Raw genomic sequence first — 12,385 nt, forward strand, 5'->3', positions numbered from 1 at the left:
TTGTGGAGCAATTATCATTACAAACACTTTTCCTACAATCTTAAAATTATTCTGAGGAAGCATGAACTAGTCTAAACATCATTTAATCCCAAAGGATTTCCATGCTGCATCACTGACTGTCTCTGTGGACAGAAAATAAGCTAATGTTTGCTGAATGGTAAAGAAAATTACTGCATTTGCAAAGCAGCTCAAGAGTGAAACTGGTTGATGAATGATTCAAAAGTTTTAAGGAAGAGAATTGTAAGATTTGACTGTAAATGTCACAACAGTAAACTGACTGTAGTCTACATGAAGCAAACTTCAAACCACAACAGCCCAATATTTTCAAGGGGAGTTGTCTGAGGTTTGAAAACACCCTACACTTATTCCTCTATGCAAATGGCTGCCATTTAACAAATAAAAAGTGCAAAAACACCTATCTGGTACCTAATAAACTGAAAACTCAGTGTAGACCATCAGTATAAACACTGGAAACACCAGATGGTGGTAATGAGGCTAGACTGTGGCTAACTGAAGATTCAGCCAGCATCGCTCTCATTTCTCTCCTGACATTTCTCTCCTTCCCTCTCTCTCTCCCGCTCTAACACTCCCCCCTCTCTGCGTTTTGATAGTGTCAAATCCAATTTTCCTGTGCAGCTCTGCCCCACAGGACCTGGTAAACAGATAAAGGCAACACTCTACCAAACTGCTCTTTACACCTGAAATGGCTGCAGCTGGGTGTACAATCATTACCATTTACATGCGTGCCTGTGTGTATCCATGCTACTCTTATTTAGCATACCATGTAAAGGGTAGCCAGGAGGAAGAACAGCATGTTGAGGGTCACTTGTTTTAAGGATTTAAGTGTTAAATATGGGAATGAAAGAAAATCAGAAATCCTGAAATTCATAAACTTTTGCATTGTTTTTTTTTTTTTTTCTTTCATGGCAGCATGGCTTAGCTATCATTTTATTTAAGTAAGTGTTGGATCAGGATTATACGATTGTTATGTTTATAATTGGTGGACACTTCAAACTTAAATTGAGCTAAATAAGGACCAATGTTTCAACATGGTTTCAGTGTCAAGATGAACTTCTGTTCAAATCTATGTTCCCAAAGGTACATGTTATATTAATTCTTCTTTCAGACTTTCAACATACAACTCCAACTCTATTGTACACCTTTAATGACTGAGTAAACCTATGAGGTATTTGGACCATAGCACTGTTGAATTCTTGAAGGTGATTGATGAGAAGGTGTTGATCCATTTTCTATAACAGCAACTATAGCAGCAGTTGCATATCTAAATCAAATTAAAATCATAGGGTTATAGTAATTATTTCTATAATAAAAACTAATTAGCATGGACTTGAATGACTCCATGTAATCTAAGTATAATAGAAAATGGAATATATATAAAAAGAGTTGTTTCTCTCTCTCACTCACACACACACACACACACACCTAAAAAAATAAAAAATAAAAAATAAAAAAATAAATAAAAACCTATAATCATTGATATGTGAAAGATTTCTAAATATTTAGATTTTTTAACTGCTGAGGGAATGACATAACTGCTATAATGTAAGTAATAACAAGAAATAACTTGTCTCATGGATGTTCCACAACATTAATGTAACTACAAACAGTTAAGCATAAAATGAATAAACACTTTTGGATGTGCTGTTATAGGAAAACAATCACCTTTGGATGGTAACAGTAACACTTCAGGTCACATACACCATGCTGTTAGTGATTATTTTCCTATAACAGCATGCCCCAAGGTGTTTATTCAAAGTGTCAAATCTTTTAAATCTTTGTAATACTGTGATTTAGTTTCTGAATGATTCTGAAAGTATATATTTTTTCTCACCAACATTGTCAAGGATGCAAGTTGGTCTAATTAAGAACCTATTTAGAGGATAGAGTTCACAGACTTGTAGATTTCACAGACTTGTAGATTCAACAGAATCATAAACTAGTGCTTACCTATTCATCTTACTAAGTCTTAGACTACATTCACTCTCTACCATCTTATAAAGTCACCCACACCCCTTATCACCTTACAAAAGACTGCGGTCTCTATCTACACTCTTAGCACTATAAGGTTAAATCTAGCATAATTTGCCCTAAATGGCTTTTCTTTTGCTGCTATTACAAAACCCTAAAGGTTCCTTATAACAGACTATTTCATTATTATGAAATAATAATGTCACAAGAACCAGTACTTTGGTACCAAGTCGGTACCAACATTCTTAAAACGGGACGATACTTGTTTGTCTGCAGTAGCGTAGGTACCATTGGTAATAAAGGTACCAGTGTTGCAATTCTTCCGGAACTGATGGGGCAGCAAATACCCGTAAGTGTTTTAGTTGGTCCACAAGTGGTAAAGAAGAAGAAGAACGCCTACAAGAACATGGGAAAAACTACAGAAATTTATCTCCGCCCCGACTCGTTGAGAGGAAAGGTGGTAAGAGTCAAATAAGGAAATACTTTGCATTCCAGTCGGATGACAACAAACATATAATTGATGCTCTGAAGCCGGTGTGCAACCGGTGCTATCGTTCATTTCAGACAAAGTGAGGAAATGCCTCGAATTTGGTGAAGCACCTGAAAGACGGGTCCTATATTATGTTTGCTTGAGGCAGCTAGCATTGTGGCCGTGAAACAAACTAACGTTATGCTCCATGTAATGTTTGCAATAACCAGTTATTTGTTAACGACGCTAACGCATTGCAATGTTATAAACTACCTCCTAATGGGCCACCATGCATCGCCATTCATCCTGTGTCCTGTCAGCAAAATGTGGCCTAATGTAACAAATAATTATTGAAATGTTAATGATTTTAATAAATCTTTTTGGCCTGCCACCATATCAGTGAATTTAAACTAATGCTTGCATTCAGAGTATAAGGTAGGTGTGTGTGTGTGCGTTTAGGAGTGCGCTCTAGCACTTGTAGCCCCTACTGTTTTATTAGTCATTGTGAGACAGTGTTTGATAACTAAAATATCCCCCCCTCTCTCTCTCTCTTTTTGCCAGTATTAGCCAGAGGAGGATGTCCACCAGGAGTTTTTTATTTTATTTTTGAACATTTTTTTATTTTAATTTTTTTTAATCCACACCGTAGTATCGACTTTGGCATCGAGTATCGTGTACTTTTGGTGGTATCGGTACCGACTACTAGATTTTTGGCATCGTGACATCCCTATTCATTATATCATCACAAACCTTTATTAGAACACTTTTAGAAAGCCAAGCATGCTTAAGTACCCAACCAACTTTAAGGAATCTTTTTTTTTTTTTTTGTCTAAGAGTGTACCATGTTATGAAGCAATCCAAGACTACAAACTCTCTCTGTCATCTTCAAATGACATCCAAAACTACACACACTCAAATCAGGCTACAGACTCCCACTACCATCCTGAAGAGATATCAATGTAATCACTCTCCCACAAGATTACATTATCCCAAAAAACATATTCTCCTTTCCATCTTACAAATAATGATTTCACAAGGCTACTGGTACAAAGCAAAAGGAAACAGTGCATACAAAATATTTGACAATAATAAATAATAATTAGCCTTAGGAGCATTCACAACAAATGTGATTGCTCTTGACCGAGTCAGAGAACAAATTGAGTTTGTACTGTAGGTGTAGGTCAAACTACTGCAATTCTGAAAACACACAGGTACACTTGAAATGTGGCTTGGAATCCAGATCCAATGTTAATTAAGCAGCAAACAATTTATTGCTGAGGTAGAAGTCTTAATATTTAACAGGCTTCTGATTGACAGATGGAAATATAAATATGTGCATTAATATTTCATTCTGGTCTGGTCACAAATATTGTCCTGTGTTATAACCTGCTAGCCCGAAGAGAGACAGAAATAGAGAGAGATATTACATAAGCAAAGAACTGACTACTACACAGACTGTTCCTCTGGGAACATGGCAAAGAAGATACCAGGCCTTATTTTTCCAAAACCATGTGGACTTGCAATTGCAGTTTTCTTTTAAGAATGCAAAGACTTAAATGTTGATTCAATCCAATGTATACTGTTTCAAATGACATTGTATTTGAAATCTATGATATATTTTAGAACTTATTCTGAATAGCTATTATTCAAAATATAGCTGAATAGCAGGATAGGATTGAACAAATCAAAAATTCATTAAGGCTCACTCAGTCTTGTGTTGTGCTTGCTTGGGAGCCCAATTAACTAGGCTTAAAAATGCCCCCTAACTTAATTTAAGTAAAATGTATGACAAGCTAATTATGTGCATTAATACAGACAATGCATAAGTGAATATTTGAATTTAATTGACTATAGCCATAGTCTTTATCCTCTACTTATAATGTCTCTGGTATTAAAGCATCATGCTTGTGAACTCTAATAAATGGAAGAAAGTCATTGGCTAAGATTCAGGCTAGCGTTGTGGTGTTCTTTTATTTCACACAGTAAACATGTTAGTATTTGAGTCTGACTGACTAGCATCTTCATTTCAATTAAGTGTTTAAATGTAAGGTGACTGTGTGTTGTGCCAACATTAGAGTTATATAACAGTTTTTTGTGCTTCACTGCACTGTAGGGGACTTTGTCCCTGTGTCCACATCCCAGTGTCTAACATCTATTAAAGCTAATTAATGACTATTAACAATAGGTCTAGCCAGCAGCCACAACATACCCTCAGTTCACGTACACAGTGTAGCAGATGGTGGGATTTGGAAATGAATGCACCACAGCATTTATGTGTTTTGTATCACAGAGAAATATATGAATCAGTTGGAACATTTTACATTCAAATAAACCTATCAGTTGGGAATAGAGTTTTATCTTTCTGTGGTTGTTAGATGAGTAAAGTAAAAAACAAACAAACAAAAATAACTGGTGACATTTAGATCAACAGCTTACTGAACCTGTTTGTTCACCGGGGCAATCGTGAATGAAAAACTGATAGGATACTGATAGCAGATAAGATCTCCTTGTCCAGGTGCCTGGGCTAGCAATTTTTGCACTCATTTAAGTGATAATACTTGCTATGTTTCATTTGAAATTGCTCTTTAACTTGCTATTTGCTATATCATTGTTACAAAAATCTCAAATGGCACATACTGTGTTATTCATCCTAGCTCAATATAACATAAAAATGCAGCCTTATTTTGTTTTAGAAATTCTACTACTACTACTACTACTACTAATAATAATAATAATAATAATAACAATAATAATAATAATAATAATAATAATAATAATAATAATAATAATAATAATTTAACAAAACTGAATTAGTGAAATAAAACCATTTTTGATGCTTTATATGGTAAAGGTAAATTTGCAATTAAATAAATATGTATCCTACATATCTACATATTTATTCAATGCACAAGCAGCATATACGACCCACAAAATAGAATGATAAAACAGTGAACCACATTCCACTTAGGGGCCCCAGTTAATGTGGTTGCAGATAAGTGCCATCTTAAGTAACATTAACGGTATGGGTCTGAGGGGCCATCCAGCCAGGAAGTTACAACAAGCCATAAATCACCCCCATAGGATGCCACAAGCGGGTTGAGATACAAATCCTATCCTGGACCACAGCATTGAGATTCTACTGTACATTCATTTAACATCAGAAAACACACAGACTCTACGAACAGCTTTTTCTGACCTAATTTCTTTATCTCACCTACTACAATCTAAATTAACTGCATGCCTTCTTAATGCTAAGGTAAACAAAGCACCAAGACCAGATGGCCGGACCAAGGCTAACTGATCATAACTCAATTTGTAATCATCATCTGTATTCATAGCACATACCTCACAAATTGATTATTATTATTACCTGTAAACTGACATACCCATGTCCATAATCCAAAACTGTAATCCTCACATTTTATTAATGTATATATTTACTAGTGTCCTTAGCAAGCTAACTGTTAAGCTTTGTAAACCATATTACCCATATATGTAAGCTAAATGTAGCTATTAGGCTTTTATTATATTGTATTAGGCCAATATATTTGGCAAGGTAATCATTATATCTAACTAGGTCATGTTTGGTATGTGTGTGTACGTTCAGTGATTTTCTGAAGGATAAGAGTAAGGAAATTTGGGTGGAATGTTGTTATATGTAGAGCTGCAACAACTAATCGATAATAATCGATTATGAAAATCATTGTCAACAAATCTCATTATCATTTATTTGATTTGCACATGGTACATTTACTCATTACATTACTTCTGTTCCGAAAACAGGCTTCGGAGAGTAAATACTAAAGTTGTGTCCCAAATGACGTACTGTACACTTACACTATGCACGGAGTACTCTACCATCTAGTGTATGTACTTTTGAAAGGTAATATCATCTCAAATAGAACACTAGCATTTTTTTTACTAACCAGAAGTATAAACCGCTTCCTAGTCGACAGCGCATGACATCACACGCACGTAATGCGACGTCGCTAGCTTTAGCCTAATACCCAGAGTCACCGACAATGACTTTCTTCAGTTTACTGTTTGTTAGCGTTACCTTTTATTCCCAACATGACCTCAGTCACCATCAGACGGAGGCGAAATCGTCACGTGACTGAGGAAGAAAGTGTGCGACCTCTAAGTCCTCTAAGGCAGGGGGGAATTTTATATTAAATACCGCAGAGAAGATCAAACTTTATAAATCAGAGTTTGTGCAGCTTATTCCAGTTTATTGTCATTATATGTTGTATTTGCGTGCTTGCAGTGTAACTTCTCTTGTTTATTATAACGGAAGTGATTTATTAGTAACAAGACCGTGTTGATCCTTGTGTGCGATGCGGACACGGTGATAGAGTGTAGCGCGAGTAAGATCTGTAATTACTAATTAAAACACTATGCTCAAAAGTAAGCATAACTAAAATAATATTCCTAAAGTCAGTGAGTAACAGAAACCACAAGGTGCAGTGAAAGTGAGTTTCTATTATTAATTTAGGACTGTAGCTTAATCCTGTGCTTTTTGTGCATCCATAAAAAATAATGCATAAATACTAGAGATGCACCTATACAAAATTTCTTTCTTAGCTTAGTGATATCGGCCGATACCGATAACAGATACGGATAGTTCTGCCTTTTATACCTATATATGTATATATATATATGTATATGTATATATATATGTATATGTATATATATATGTATATGTATATATATATATATATATATATATATATATATATATATATATATATATATATATAAATCAATCTTATTTGTTTAGTTTATATTTATATTATATATAAGTACTTATGCATTTTTTTAATGGATTCACAAAAAGCACCGAATTGAACTACAGTCCTAAATTAATAATATATATTCCTGTGTGTGTGTGTGTGTGTGTGTGTGTGTGTGTGTGTGTGTTGGGTTCTTTTCTGTTTTGGACAAACAGTTGTGTTAAGTTTTAGTGTGAATTTATATTTGTAATACTCAGTTTGTGGATTTTATTTAAAATAAATAAACAAACAAAAAAGGTACTGAAAGTTTGCCCCCATCCGATTAATCGATTAATAAAAAAATAATAATAATCAGCCAACTAATCGATTATGAAAATAATCATTAGTTGTAGCCCTAGTTATATGTATATGTTAATATTTCGGAACAAAGTTTGAGCCACACATCATGAAAAGTGTGGAACCACCCGTCTGCAGAGACAATAGACTGATATTAATGTCATAGGTGGAGAATATGGCTTACCCTGCCCTAAGACAAAGTTTGACAGGAGGAAACATTCTGGGGTTGGACTAGCCAGAAATGGTTAAAATCGGTGGAGTCAGTGGAGAGCTTCCAAAGCCAGAAAGTTTTCCCCAATTGACATCTGTGGGGAGATGACGTGCTCGGAGCCTCAACCTTCAAACCTCCTGCCTACCAGACTCTATTCCATTGATCATTCCGATTGGTCTTCCGAGACGCCACTGAAATGCAGACCAGACCACTGATGAAAAACTTGCAGGAATCCCCTCAACGTCACAACATAATGAGTAAATTCCCTCAAAAGGCAAGCACAGTACCTCCACACTCTAGCTAAACTGGTTCAGATAATATTAAGATTAAAGCCCTTCTAATGAAGTGAAAGTAGATTAATAAGTTGATGGTTCATTCAGGTCATGGTCTGAGAAATAACATACAATGCTATAAACTTGGAACTTCATTCATTCTGTCGAAAGCCATCATCACCCCGTTTGTGTGTGTGTGTGTGTGTGTGTGTGTGTGCATGTGCATGTGTTTATGTGTTAGATTAGTTTCTGTGTCGTAGAATAGTTTAATAAAGTCTCGTCTGTTCTTAAATATACATGTCTTAGGTGCTTTACAAAGTCTACTGCCTTGAATTGCCGATCTTGCTACAATGCTTGTTTGACTACATTTAGGATATTATTGCTGGTGGCTATGGAGGTAATATCTAATGCATAATGAATAAATACGCTAAGTTCAGCTTATCACTGGATAAATAGTTGATCAGAAATACTAAATTAGCCAACTTTCCCCTTCAGAGCTGATCAGCTAGTCTCTCCTACATATTCCATGGAGAATACAGGTAACTTAATCTAAATATCTAAACTTTCATTACATATAATGGTGGAGAATGCAACAGCTTAATCTAAACAGCTACTTTTCTTTTCATACAATGGTGGAGAATGCAACAACTTAATCTAAACAGCTAATTTTCCCTACAAATATTTTCAGGTGGCTAATAAATTAATGTAAAAGCCTGAATTAATGAGCTGAGAATCATAAGTAGTGCAAATACTTCGAGCCAGATGTACTGTCTGTCACAATTAGCAAGCAATTAGCATCCTGTGGTAGGTATAAAAATGCTGGAAACTAGTTAACCCTTGATTATAGATTGTGAAGAGGAAGAGATCTAAGTGACTTGGTATACGGCTCATTACTGGTGCACTGATGGCAGGAGCTTCATTCACAACGACAGCTCAACTGGCTGTATTTCAATATGAACACTTACTAAAGTGATGTCTACATTTAGCTCTGTGGAAAAGACGTCAGTAAATACAGTTGGAAATTGTGGCTGAAAGCTTAGAACTACTTAGTGAGTAGTCAGGCTGCACTGCATACAGCACACAATTTATTACAAAGACGAATGTACATTTGAGATACAGTGGGGCAAAAATCAGAAAGCGCTGGTCTGCTGTGGGATGAAAAATATGATGGTCAGATGAGTCATCCTTCAACATATTTTTGAGAAGTGTGCGAGTGCATGTGGCATATATCAAGAGAACAATACAGGCTAACTGAAGGGTCTCTGTTATATTGTGGGGGCATTTTACCAGTATGGTTTGGTCCACTTTCAGGAAGAAGACACTGCAAATCAATACAAAGTTATTCTGTCTGATTGCTTTTATCCTCTGATTAAATGTTTCTGCTCTGATGGGAATGGACTCTTTCAGGATGACTTGCCCACATCTAAGGGCATTGAAGGGTTTACTGAGGATGAAAATGATGTAAATTATATGCTATAGTTATCACCCTCACCAGATCTCAACCCAATTGAACTCCTATGGGAGATTTATGACTGATGTGTTTGACAGCTCATGCCACCACTATCATCAAAATATAAATCGAAGGAATATTGTTTGGAAGAATAGTGTTCATTCCTATATTTATGATGTGTCTCAGTCCAGCACCTTGTTTGCAATGTTACTGAGCTGTTTTTGTATACCTGACCCTGATCTTGTCCTCTGTCTATTTGGATTTGACTAATTTATGGCTGTTTACTCATCCATTGCTCGCCCTTGTAATCATTTCAGGGATTTTAATTATTGCATAGTCCTCCCTTTTTGGCTGCTTCATACAGTATACATCGCAGTCCAAAAGTCTGAGACCACTAGTGAAAATGCTTCTATTTTGCATTATTTTCTAATTTCATATAACAGTTTTTCCACTCCAAATTATATTATCAGCATGAGTATTTTGTATGTCCTTATTCTGATTTAATGGCAGCATACACTTAAGCTGACATGGACTCCACATGTTTGTCTAAAACCTGCCAATCCATGTTAGATCAAATCCATTGGAGTGTCGTCGGAACACATGCATCAATAGAAGGGATAAGCCTCAAGGTAAACCTAACCTTTTGCACAAAGGAGTTAAGATGATCAATATCACAAATTTGCTTAAATGTAAATAGTGACCTAGGGGTAGTGCAGCATCTGGAACATTTCTTCTTCATTTTCCTATTAATAACCTTCCTTTACTTTGCTCTAAAACATTCTGTTTATGTCCCATTTTTCTGTACTATGACATGACAGCCATAAAAAAAAACCTTCAAAGAAGCATTGATAAAAAGGTAACATCGTTTTAATGTTAGATAAAACGTGTAAGATGTAAGTTAGATGTAAGAGGTATAATGTAATGTTTCTTAATATTCTCAGCTGAGCTAGACAGCACAGTGTCATTTTACTATAAAGTTACCAGAGATCTTATATGAGACCCTGAGGATTTCTGTATAAATGAAAATCAGTTTAGAATTATTAATTCCATGTTCTGTGTGGAATATGGTCGAGTTCATAAATGCCATTTAAATTGGATATTCCACCCCACTTTCTCAGGTACACCAAGAGACTATATTTCCAGTTATTAAACTGTCATTCCTTATGGAGCAAAAGTGCATTATAGGTATTCTACATTACCAGCCATCACACTGAGACCAGCAGGCGATGGCTTTAAATCAATATTTTACAAGGAATCTTATTTCCATTTTATTACAGATTACCCCCCCCCCCCCCAACATTAATTTAAATTTAAGTTCCTATATTGCCAAGGGCATACATTAGATCAGATGGAAAGGGTTTTTTTCCCCCTTGAATAAGTTTTTGTTGAACGATTAGCTTGAATTTAATGTTTTAGCAAGATAAGTGTGTGATAGGAAAATGAGGTGAAATTATTACAGAGCAGGTAAGTGTTTCATATGCAGTGCTGATTTAATTCAAACATTGTGTAAAGTGTAACCAACACTTTCAATGCAGAACCATTTCTAATATGTACTGTAACTTATAGATTCAAAAAATCTGGTTAAGACTAGAGGTATGCATTAGGACTGTAATGCAACAAGCAAGCACGTAGACAAGTATGAAGCTTGCAGGACAAACACAAACTTCATGAATGTGTGGAGCAGTGCAATTTATTTACAGCTTTTATTTATTCATTCATGTTAGTAACTACCTGCTCAGTTAAAACAATTGCTATTGTGTTTGTTTATATTTTGGGAAACAGAACCAGCAGGTACAAACAAAAGTAATAATTTAGTTATTTAAGCCATGCCCACTTCAGTTTTAAATCTGGTTTAGGGTATAGATTCTGGTTACATCCCTAGTGTGTGAGAATCAGATGAAGTGCATATAACTAGCAGGACTGATGGTGCTGCAGCTCACAATCTGTTGTACGGCCCAACTGCACTGTCCGCAAAGACCTGTCAACCTGCAACATCTGGAGTACTAAAGCAAGTGCTCATACACATTACCATCCATTTACATTTAACACTGTGTGTGTGTGGTGTCCATCTGGGATGGTATCAGTCAGGTCAAGCTCTGCCCTCTAATGCTTTTTCCAGCACTCTCTCTCTCTCTCTCTCTCTCTCTCTCACTGTCTGTGGGTGTATCAGTACCAGAAATAGCCAAAGTGACAGAAAGATCACGACAGTGCTATTGTGAGGCCATGAAAGTGCAGAACACACTGAATAGTCATTTTGACTACACAGCACACAAGCAACATGTTGCTTCAGCTGTAAAAAGAGGGATATATTCTACCATGAACCTCAGCAACAGGACAGGGATGATATTTCCACAATTGTGCTGTAAAATCATCCTGAGCTCTTTCAAGCACCCAAGTGTACAAGTGTGGCCTGGGTTTCTGGGCATCCAAACTGTACACAGAGAACTAACTGGGTTACTGCAGTTCCACAGGGACAGGGGAGAGTGTGATTACAACAACGTCTAGTCAAAATCTGCAGCATCAGGTATGATTAACACAGTGCAGTAAACTTCAATTCAACACAGCAATTAAAAAAATCAGTAGTAGTTGTAATAATTATATATGTATGTAATGTGCATAATGATGCAAAGATGCATTCAGATCTGGTTAAGGTTTCCACTCCTAACACTTAAAATGACTGAATTGCATAATGGTCATCTTGACCTTTGAATTTGCAAATCATGAAATAAAGAGTTATTAAGTCTAAATTATGTGATATTAGGTCAAAGTAACAATATAGCACTTCCACATTTTTTTCATAATTTTTTTCATAAGTGGTTCAGGGCTTCCATACCAAATGTACTCTATACTGACAAAAGTATGTTTACATATGACCATCAGACCCATGTGCGTTGTTAAGCATCCCATTCCGTTTTTAGTCCCTCTTTG

General features: G+C 35.8%; 1 protein-coding gene across 2 annotated transcripts in view; it reads right to left on the minus strand.

Moving 5' to 3' along the window:
- Positions 1–12,385, minus strand: part of LOC128624479 (ephrin type-B receptor 1-B) — a 404,526-nt gene that overhangs the window by 52,295 nt on the left and 339,846 nt on the right. The gene's annotated exons all lie outside the window — the stretch shown is intronic.

The sequence above is a fragment of the Ictalurus furcatus genome, chromosome 20 (assembly GCF_023375685.1).
Source record: "Ictalurus furcatus strain D&B chromosome 20, Billie_1.0, whole genome shotgun sequence".
NCBI classification, from domain to species: Eukaryota; Metazoa; Chordata; class Actinopteri; order Siluriformes; family Ictaluridae; genus Ictalurus; species Ictalurus furcatus.